Below are 10,831 nucleotides of genomic sequence, written 5' to 3'. Positions count from 1 at the left end.
TTTGGCATGCCTCTCTGCAGAGCTTGTATGGGGTTTCTGCTTGCCAACCACTGCCATGTGCTTTTCTGTGTCTTTGTCTCCAAAGGGTAACTGTTAAAGAACCCCAGTAGAGTTGACTGTTCTGTTACTCCCCTCTGTTGAGTTAAGAAAAAAAGTACCTGTGGCTGCTTATGATAAATGACGAATAATACTTTCTAGTGCAATTGTCGAACATTTCTGCTGCCAGACATTTCAGTATGTCTGACCCATGGTCATTGGGTGTCTCAATGTACCAGGTGTGTCCAAACTGTCTGGGTTTATATCTCCTGCTGCAGTAGCAAGAGGTTCTCAGACTTGATGTAGAAGTGACTGAGTGTGATTCTTGTCCTGTGTTGCAAAAGGGGAGCTAGATTAAATTACCACAGTAGAGGCTTCTGGCCTACACTCCATTGAACGTTCATTTACTTGCCAGCACCTTCAGTATTTCACTTCATCTTTGTGCCACGTTTGCAAACCTCAGCTTGCTTCAAACCTGCTGAACCACCGTGGCTTCCCCAGGGAACACTGGCAGCAGTGGTTTTGTGAAGGTATTGAGAACCGTGTGTTGGAAATCCTTCATTCCTGTAATGAGTCTCTTGGGCAAACCAAACTGGTAGACATACTGTTGGGGTATGTGGTTGATAAAGCCTCTGTTTTCTCACTGTGGTTTGCTATGTTACAATGATTTAGAAAAAGAACTTGTAAAAACATTTTCTGCTTGAAAGCATTTGGTCTTAGGGCAGCCAAAACTAATAGCCGCTTTCTGGTTTAGGCAAGATGAGGTTGTAGAATTCTGGGCTGTAGCATATCAAGCTGCAGGTGATGATGATCATATCTTTGAATGTTACACTACATGAAAAGCTGCATGCACATAGTAAACTAGCACATGAGGGATGAGTTGCTGGACCTTCCCCCCACATGTGCCAGTTTCTACACTCTGCGAGATATTGATAGCAGGGTGTATCAAAAAACTCAACACGCATTCGCCTCCTCCCAGCTGCAATCTAAAGTGGTACTGTCAGAAATTTTAACCACCTCCTTTTATATAAAGTTTTAGTTTTTAAAAAAATCTAAGCTGACTCTCTAATCTCAAGCTTTGAAGCTGTCATACTACTTTTGTCATGCTGCCTTCATATAGTAAGCATTAGGAAAATGGGGTGTGTGGTGGGAATTTGCCTTTCCCCAGCACTCTTCCCATGCTCTGTAGCTTCTTCTGGGAGGCAAACGCCTTAGTGTGATCAGCCCATCACGACTCCTTTCAACTGTGGCAAATACCTTGTGCTTGATTAAGGGTCCTTGGCCAGTTCGCACATTTCTATTTAAAACAATGGGGAGGTGATGGGGGAGGAAACAACCCTCCTCTATGGGCCATTGGCACCATCATTTTGGAAATCCAGCCTATCAAACTGAGCCAATGCTGGGACAATGAATCATCTAACTTAGGAGGCATATCAGCCTACTGTGAGGGTCTCTGGATGTGAGGGTCTCCTCTAAATTTGTGTTGTGTTGCAAGGAGAAAATTCAGTTTGTTGTGACTCTGGCCTGCATGGTCAAGTGGCTTTCAGAAAAGATTCTTTCCAAACTATAATAGCCTTTCTTTCTGCTAACTCTTCTGGATGTTTAGTACTGGCAGGGCAGAAAGAAACGATTTGAGCCTCTTTCGAACTTCATTAGATGCTTTTGAAGCTTTCTCTTTGATGAACTTGTATAAAACTCTTCTACACTTCCAGTGGGACATGTGCTGGTCAAGTGTCCTTATGATGCCTACACACACGCACATATACACACACCAAGTGCCTGGCGAAGTCAAGATTTGGTTGCATTGCATCAGTACACAGGAAAGTTGGTGTACCTTTGGTTTTTAGAGCAGACTGCCCCCCTCCCCCGAGCCAGCATAGCTTTTAGTGAAGCGTTGGCTCTTGATTTGTACACATAGTGTACCCATATCTGTTCTATGAGTATAGCCTGGCTTTAATGATCATGGCTTCCACCCCTACAGTACCATTGAGTGTTGTAGTTCTTGTTGGAGGAATTAAGGCTTGCTAACACAACTATGTGTTACTTGGATTTTTTTTTTAAAAGGAAGGAGGTGTAGAGCAGGGATAGGAAACTGTGGCCCTGTAGCTCTTGTTAGACTCCAACTCCCATTATCCTTGACTGTTGGCCATGCTGGCTGGGGTTTATGGGAGTTGGGAGTCCAATAACATCTTGAGGCTCACAGGTCCTCCTGCTTAAGCCCTATGGATTTCTTCCCACCTCTCAGTTAGGTGACCCATAGAATGTTTCTGTGTCTTTAATCCCTACCTATCAGAGATGACTGGCACAAAATAATTCCCATCCCAGTGCTACTGGGATGAAAAAGCCACACTTGCAAACATATCTGAACTACTGCTTAAAAGGCACAGGCATACCTTTTAAAGTCAAGCACTATCCATTCTACTTGCTGCTGTTAAATTGCCCTTCGCTAGCTGTGAACTCCAGCAAAGTGCCGGGAGTCCCAGTTGCTTGTCTAACCAAGAATAGCCAGTGAGGATCCTGAGTGCTATGGCTGCATTTATAACAGATAGCTTTTCCTGTTCCTTCAAGGAGTCTTGTTTCCTCTATCAAAAAACCTGTCTTTTGAGACGTAGTGTTTTCACAGAAGGGTAGAGTGATGGATTGAGAACTCCTCTTAAAACATGGGAAGAATAATGAGGAGGTTGTTCCGAAGAGGAATCTTGCAGACTCGTGCTGTCAAAGTATGTTCAGGTATATGTGGAGCTCTTCATGAGTAAATTGACCTTGATCTGACCTTGAAGGTGACATTGGACTAGCAGTGTTGGCAATGCCTGGCCTTGAAAAGTGCTCTTTTTAAATAGCTCCATGATAGGAAGTAGTTTATGCAGTTCTCTGGTTGATGCTTCATTCATAGAGCTAGGTTAGAACAACAGTGATCTAATAGCACTTGTTTCCTTTCCCCTCCTGGGTTACAGGATGATGGAAGGAGTTGATCTCTCTTCCACAGCTCTATGATGCAAACTCTTACTTGCCTGGCGCTCAAATGGCCACATTCAATTTGAGGCAGGAAGCACTGATCAAAAGCATTGGCACTAATTTATGTATGCAGACTGTACCTGAAAGTTGATTTCATGTGAAAGATATGTAAAATTTCAAAATTTAATATAAAGTATTTTGCAAAAAAAAAAAAAGCATTGACACTAACTAGGCCACCTTGGCTTCCTTTGAGTGAAGCTAAGAAGCTACACTTACTGCCTTGGGGCTTTTAAAAGCACAGAAGGCCAGAACAAGGTTTGAGATGTGGATCTTGTGCTTCTGATAGTCATGAGGGAAGGAAAAATTTCATCTAGAGGCTGGATCCCTTATTAATGCCATGTGAAAGAAATGCACCTATCAGTTTTCTGCTGCCCAACTATTAAAAGGCACAAGAGTCTGTGTAATAACCACCGTCCTTGTCTTTTGGATGAGGCTCACTGACAATAATGGGATTGGCATTAACAATGCCCACCTCCTTGCCTTTCGTTCATCTGGGGAAATCCCTCTTGTCTTGTTTCTCCACCAGTCCTCAAGTTGTGTGGCTGACACAGGCTGCTGTCCATCCTTGGCAGTGTTATTTACAGTGGCTCACTGTCATGCCTAGGATCATTCCTGGTTACCTGAACTAATACATATCTCGATTGGTAAAGGAATGGAGATGGCAACATTTATTGCAATTAAATAAGGCTCAATCACATGTTCACGGCGGTAAAGGAACTTTAGTCTTCATTGCCCTAAATACCTTTTGCAGGGTGGGCTGGATGTGTGCATGTGTGTAGACTCAGTCCTACTGTAAGTGTCCTGGGCAGTAAAAAGAAAGGGGCACCGCCAGAAAACAAATAACAAAACCAGACAATGCCTCAACCTGGTACTGAAAACAAAACAAAATTAAATGGAAATACATCAGGCAATTTGCATGTAATGATAAGCCATTTGTGATTTCTTGGTGGAGGCTTGGCCTTTTCTTTGGGTTTTTCAATTTTGGAATTAGCCTGGAAAGGTGTGAACTGCATCAGCAGCTTATGAACAGCACAAGAAAAGAGCTCTTATCTTCTTTAGCTCAGGCTCAGAGAGCCAAAGGATGAGGTTAAGAAAGTCAAGAAGATCTTCTAGGAAGTGTGTTTTCAATCCATTGCATTCAACATAGCACTAAGGTGAACTTTCTCTCAGTGCAGGGATTTCTTCTTATGCAACAGAACATTTCTCCCCCTCCCCCCCTGCATGCCCCCTAATTCTGTTCTGGGTTTCCCCCCCAACCCTCTGGAGCAGATTTTGGGATAGTGTGGGATGCATGTAGCGAAGAGAAGGGGGGGGGGAATCCCATAGCACTAGCGGAAGTTGTTCCATTCATGCAGTTACTTAGACGATCCTGTCTGTAGCATCTCTGTAAAGATACAACTCTAAAGGAAATTTAAGTAGAAGTCTAGACAGCTTTTGTGCCTTTACAATTGTCACATCAACATACAGTAGTCTGTCATATTTCCTCTCTCTGGTTGATGCTTGAAAAGCCCACATGGTTAACTGTAATAAGTCAGCAGAGAGAGATGTGTGATCTTTTGCATGGGATAAATTGCTCAAGTCTCTTAATGGCCTTTGGCTGAAGGGTGGGACAACCTGTGATGCCCTGGTTATTTGCAGTTTTAGCAACAGCCTGGTTTTAAGGCAAGGTCTGTCTGTCTGTCTGTCTGTCTGTCTGTCTGTCTGTCTGTCTGTCTGTCTTTCTTTCTTTCTTTCTTTCTTTCTTTCTTTCTTTCTTTCTTTCTTTCTTTCTTTCTTTCTTTCTTTCTTTCTTTCTTTCTTTCTTTCTTTCTTTCTTTCTTTCTTTCTTTCTTTCTTTCTTTCTTATGACCTCAACTCAGTAAAAGAATTTTAAGAGGGCGGTTGTGCTCTATGGCAGATGCTCATGCACAGAGCTGGTGTCAAGGTGTTTATAGGCCCCTTCCATCAAGAGTGCTATTTACCTTGGGCATGGGGTAATTGGGCCAATTCTCAACACATGCATGTAGCCTCTGCTACTCAGTTTCCAGGAGTGTGTCTAGGAGGCCACACTCACATGGTAAAGCTTTGTTGTTTCTTGTAAATGTAGGAAACTGCATTGTCAGATTGTTGTTCCATCTATCCCCCAGGATTCTCTATTTTGACTGCCATTGGTGTTTCCCAGCCTTGTTTCCTTTTTAACTGAAGATGCCAGGGATTGCACCCAGGGCCTCTGCATGTGAACCATCTCTTGGCATGCACGCGCACAAGGTCCCAGTTTTCACCCTCCAGCATTCCAGTTGTACAAGAATCTATGGTAGAAGGGCTGGGGGGGAAACTTTTTATGAAGGAAAAAAAAAAAGATTTCTGCGTAAGTATCTTAGACTCACTGCCAAAGGAGGCTATACTCGGATGAATCACTGATTGGCTAGGAATAAGGCAACTTCATATGTTGATATATGTATTGCTCTCTCACCTGGCAGTAATTGAAGAGCACATCTGCCGTTCCTCAGTGGCCATCTGATAATGACTACTCAAAGCTCCCCCTGGGTGTGTGTGGATTGTGTTTAGAATCTTTGGATCCTAGGCAGCTGTCTGTACTGCCCTCAGAATCCCATTCCACTGCTCTGCAATTTGCCAAAACTGAACCAGCTGAGATTCCCTTGGGAAACTTTTTGTGTGTGTGTCATTGGGTTGACGGAACACTTGCATACGGTATCTCTGGGCTGAAAGGGTTTTGTTCGTTTAGGGGGGATAATTGGATTCACTTCCGCATGCTATTGAGTGCCTTTTGGGGAGAGAGGCAGTTGCATGGGGAGAAGAGGCCACACAGGCCTCAGATTAGGGATGGAGCACAATGTGCCCTGCTGGGTCAGCATGACCAATATCTGTTTAACATTACTTAAATTCCACAGCTCGGCATCAGAAAGCATATATCAGAACTGTCTCAGATTGGCCCCTTCTTTGTGATAGTTTCCTTTAGCAAGGGGTTGTACCTTCTGTGCCAGTTAGCTAATGCATTTGTAAGCTTAGGACTTGATTTATACTCTGTTGACATGCTGGGCATGCGGAGGCTCTGGATGAGATAAATGGGAAGAAATGCTGCTGCTGAGTAGGTGTGGGCCCCGAAGGTATGAAGCAGGATTAGGAGTACTCACAAGATACTAGATGCACGGAGCTGCTCAGTCCACTATTCCTAGTCTCCTGTGACAGAGCAGAGTGCTAGTTTTGGGGGGAAACTCTAGTCCTGTTCACTCAAATTGCTCCTTCATTCTTCCATCAACATGTGAGCAGAGCTGTGCCAACTAGCCTCATCCCAGACTTGGTTCACTCAGAGTCCTCCTTTCCTCCTGTATCCATGCAGTTATTTGCAGGAAGGGAGCCTTTGCCTGTACAACTAGATGTGTGAAGGCTCCCTCCTTGCAGATGGATGTGTAGATGCCAGGGGCAGCGCTAGTTGACATCACGAACAGGACTAGAATGTGCGGCCTCCCTCACATGATGGTAGAATGTGTGAGCGGTTCAAGCAAATTTGGCATCTACCACTTAGAGCATTTCCCCCGTTTTGTGGGTGAGTCCCATGCTTCTCATTGAGCAAACTTGCCTTTGGTTAGCAAACGGAGGCGGCTGGGCACTGCACTTGAACTGCAGAGTTAGCAGGCGATTGGGCATGGCCCACAAGCTGACCTTCCCACTTTCCTGGGAATATGATTCCTTATGTCTAGAAGAGTAGATTGCAGATAGCAAGAATTAAGTCTGCCCAAGAGCTGCTCCTGGTGGCATGACCAGTTGGTGTTGTAGGGCACAACTTGAGGGTGTGGAGAGGAGTAACCCAAAGACACAGGTCATCTTAGCCGTGTGGATTGTGTGACCCATACCGATCCCCATCAGTCATGTGAAGACCTAGCTGAAGCATTTCACTTGGCTGTACTGTGGGGATCAGAAGGGCAAAAACCGGATGGATATGCCCTTGGGGAGCTGTTAGCTGGGTCACACACTCTGTAGAGATCTTGAGTGATTGTCTTGAATTCCCCCTTCTCCTGTTGTGTTCCTACCACTGTGAACAGGGTATTGCTGCTACACCAGTGCCTGGAATGGGGGTTTCTGTGGCAGCACAGCCAGCAAGCAGTTGTTAATTACAAGGCATTTAAAAACCACAGTGTCCTGGCTCACTCTCTCTCTCTCTCTCTGCCAATCTACATTTGCAAAGCACTTTGAATTATACCCTTTTGCCCTGTAGGACATGGGAGCCACAAAGCTGGTATTAATTTATGTAGCATTCCACCACCCTCACCTTGGTCCTTTGTACTTTTGATGCTCTCTTTCCTGATATAAGTTACCTACAGAGTAGGTAGATGCCAGCCAGTGTCTACAGGGCCAACACAAGTTATCATGTGTAGTCCCTCTGAACTTTTCTGCATTGCCAAGCACAAACCTGTTCTCCTTCCACAGAAGCTGGCTTTTGCCATGGATCTCCTCTTCTACCCTGAACTCATAACTATCCACCATTTCTACAATGTACTGTGAACCTTGATACAACATTATATGTGTGTGTGTGTGTGTGTGTGTGTGTACACACACACACACACACACACACACACACACACACACACACACACACACACACACACACACACACACACACACACACACACACACACACACACACACACACACACACACACACACACACACACACACACACACACACACACACACACACACACACACACACACACTTTTTCCCCCTCTGATCCTTGGTTACTTGTCATATGTGGCTCCCTACAGCCTCACTTCTAGGAGCTGCTGTTTGTGGCACTGTGTGGGAAGAGAAGTAGGATATGGTAATAAAACTTTGGTATTATGAATTTGTACCAGCATCTGGCTGCCTCGCAAGAGCAGATTCTTCTCATATTCAGTTTGTGCAGGATCTTTCTGAAGCTCTCTGTTTTGATGTTACATATGCAGCCCACTGTTCCCAGTTTCAGTGTTTGTATATTTTTGGGACAGCCTTGCGTGATGAGAGGAGATTTTTTGAGTATTATGTTTTCACCAAGGAGGAAAGGGAACAAAACCAACCTGTCTTTTATTTTTTAATGAAGTGAAACTTTTCTTTCCTTTGTTTTGAAATTGTAGCAGATGATCCCACTCTGCCATTCTACATAAAAATGGTGCTTCAAAACCCAGCTTACTGTGTTTGTCTTGTCTTTTTTTAGATCCTTTTCTCCTTCAAAAGTATCAGAAACTGAGGAGAGAGATGGTGAGAGTCCTGGGGAAACTACTTGTTTGTATTCTCAAATATCAGTTACATGCAGCGGAGGCAAATGTGAGACAGTCTACCAATAGGTACATAGTAGACTGTCTTATACTGAGAATTAGACCGTTGGTCATCTAGGTCAATATTCTTTACACCAACTGGCAGCGGCTCTCCAGAGTTTCAGGCAGGAGTCTTTACCAGCCCTACCTGGAGATGCCAGGGATTGAACTTGGGACCTTCTGCATCAAAGCCGATGCTCACTCACTCACTCAGCTAAGGCCCCCTACTCATTGGTATCTGGTTCACATGTCTTGAACCACATTTGATACACAGCTGGAGGGGGGAATGCCTCCTCAGTTCTGGCACCTATTTGAGGAAGAAACCACCATATGAGACAGGAACATGTACGTAAATGTTATATTAGCCCAGGGGTGGGGAGTCTCTGGTCCTCCAGCTGTTGCTGGACTTACAACTCCATCATCCCTGGCCATTGGCCATGCTGGAAAAGTTATTTTCTTTACTAACCAGGAATAATTCAGTAGAGTTCATACGTAATCACTTGGCATCATGACATTGATTGTCTTTTAATAGCAATACTTGTCATAATTATGACATAATTATGAATGATCATTCATAAAATTATGTCTTACCAGATTTGCTATCACACAAGCAGAGGATTTTCCATTTAAAAAGCCCCAAGTTATCAGCAATTTGCCTTTTTTATCCTTTGATAACAAAAGGTACAGAGTATTTTCTAATTGTTATCACCTATTCCATGTTGTAGCTTGACTACAATTAATGCAATAATTGGCAATAATGGTGATTAAGCTTGCAAAAATGTTGATTAAACATCAAAGCAAAAATAATTTTGGCAACAAACAATGGAAACAGATTAAATACAGTTGCTATATATTTTTTAAACCATCTGGATAGGAATTACATAGACATGTTATCAAAACCTAAATTGCTAATTAATATATGCTTTCTGTTAAGTGTCTGGAAGAAAATGAGATGTTCTCTTTAATTCAGAAAACTTTGAGTTTTAAAAATATGTTCATGGGTTGACAATATGCTCATGAGCTCTAGCTGGCTTGTCTGAAGAGCCAGAGCTTAGTAACTGGAGATAACTGTTTCTGTTTACCAAGGTCAGAAGAAACAATGAGCTTTATTCTTTGTGCAGAAAGAAAAGCTGTGTGTGGTTTGGGGGAGGGGGATTTGGGTGTCTGAGTGGATCAGACACCTGCTTTGAGACAATTTACCATCACTTGTACTAAGTAGGCAGGGAAACATGTCACAACCCAACATGACGAGCTCCATATTTCTGAGGTCTAAAAGTTCATTGAAAACAGCTTCCTTGCTTTTGCACACGTATGTCCATGTTGTTCCATTTGTGAATCCATCTGTCACCTAGTGCTCCCATACACGCAAACACACAGAGGCAGACAGTCCTGTTGGATAAGAGATGTTACAAGTGACCTGTCAGTGCCTAAAGGAATGTCTTGACATGTCTATATAAGATGTTAGAAGTGGTCCAAATGGCCAGTACCTAATCCTGCTTAATTTAACTTCTCTTTGAATGTCTCTGTCTGACTGGTACAAACCTAGTGTACTGAAGAATGGTATATGCATGTCGAAAAAGTGGATTTGGCTCTTCTCTCTCCCGGCAAGACTGCTTCTGTCTATTAAAAAAGATGACGCAGGGAAAGTTAGAGCTTCCTTTCGGTAGAGAGAGGCCCAGTTTGCAAGGTGGGGACATAATGGATGAGTTTCCTACTATTTCATGCTTTTTTGTCAGAGGACATGGACCTGTCTCCATATTTGAAAATACAGTGAAAATCCTGAAACCATGCAAGTTAGGGAAATCTTTGTATAAGTCAAGGGTGGCTAACCTGTAGCCCTATAGATGTTGCTTGATCCCATCATCTGTGACTATTGCCAGTGATAATGTAAGTAGGACAGCCACAGGCTAACCACCCCTGACATGAGTGAATGTATGCTTCATTTGTCATGCCTTTGACATTTTTGAGGGGTTTTTTATTACTTTTTATTGTCCTGTATCTTGGGGTGTCGCATTCGGCCCACCCATGCGTACTACCTTCCACAACCTAAACAGGTCTGGGGCCGAACAGTGCCTGGATGGGGAACTGTGACTGAACATAAGAACATAAGAAGAGCCTGCTGGATCAGGCCAGTGGCCCATCTAGTCCAGCATCCTGTTCTCACAGTGGCCAACCAGGTGCCTGGGGGAAGCCCGCAAGCAGGACCCGAGTGCAAGAACACTCTCCCCTCCTGAGGCTTCCGGCAACTGGTTTTCAGAAGCATGCTGCCTCTGACTAGGGTGGCAGAGCACAGCCATCATGGCTAGTAGCCATTGATAGCCCTGTCCTCCATGAATTTGTCTAATCTTCTTTTAAAGCCGTCCAAGCTGGTGGCCATTACTGCATCTTGTGGGAGCAAATTCCATAGTTTAACTATGCGCTGAGTAAAGAAGTACTTCCTTTTGTCTGTCCTGAATCTTCCAACATTCAGCTTCTTTGAATGTCCACG

General features: G+C 43.8%; 1 protein-coding gene and 1 long non-coding RNA gene across 3 annotated transcripts in view; one reads left to right on the top strand and one right to left on the bottom strand.

Annotated features, from left to right (window-relative positions):
- Positions 1–10,831, top strand: part of LOC133380808 (uncharacterized) — a 59,089-nt gene that overhangs the window by 14,848 nt on the left and 33,410 nt on the right. Inside the window, exon 1 of one of the 2 annotated variants that reach the window (XM_061618853.1) lies at positions 9,913–10,030. The exons of the other annotated variant lie outside the window; for it this stretch is intronic. The gene's annotated coding sequence lies outside the window, so the exon portion shown is untranslated. Of the gene's footprint in view, positions 1–9,912; positions 10,031–10,831 lie in introns of those variants that run through there. 2 annotated transcript variants of the gene reach the window in all.
- LOC133380809 (uncharacterized) overlaps positions 9,195–10,831 on the bottom strand; it is a 35,416-nt gene continuing 33,779 nt past the window's right edge. Inside the window, exon 3 of the long non-coding RNA XR_009761552.1 lies at positions 9,195–9,732. This is a non-coding gene — a long non-coding RNA (uncharacterized LOC133380809). The remainder of the gene's footprint in view (positions 9,733–10,831) is intronic.

This window comes from Rhineura floridana, chromosome 3 (assembly GCF_030035675.1).
Source record: "Rhineura floridana isolate rRhiFlo1 chromosome 3, rRhiFlo1.hap2, whole genome shotgun sequence".
In the NCBI taxonomy this organism is placed as follows: Eukaryota; Metazoa; Chordata; class Lepidosauria; order Squamata; family Rhineuridae; genus Rhineura; species Rhineura floridana.
This window is presented reverse-complemented; position numbering and strand designations above follow the sequence as displayed.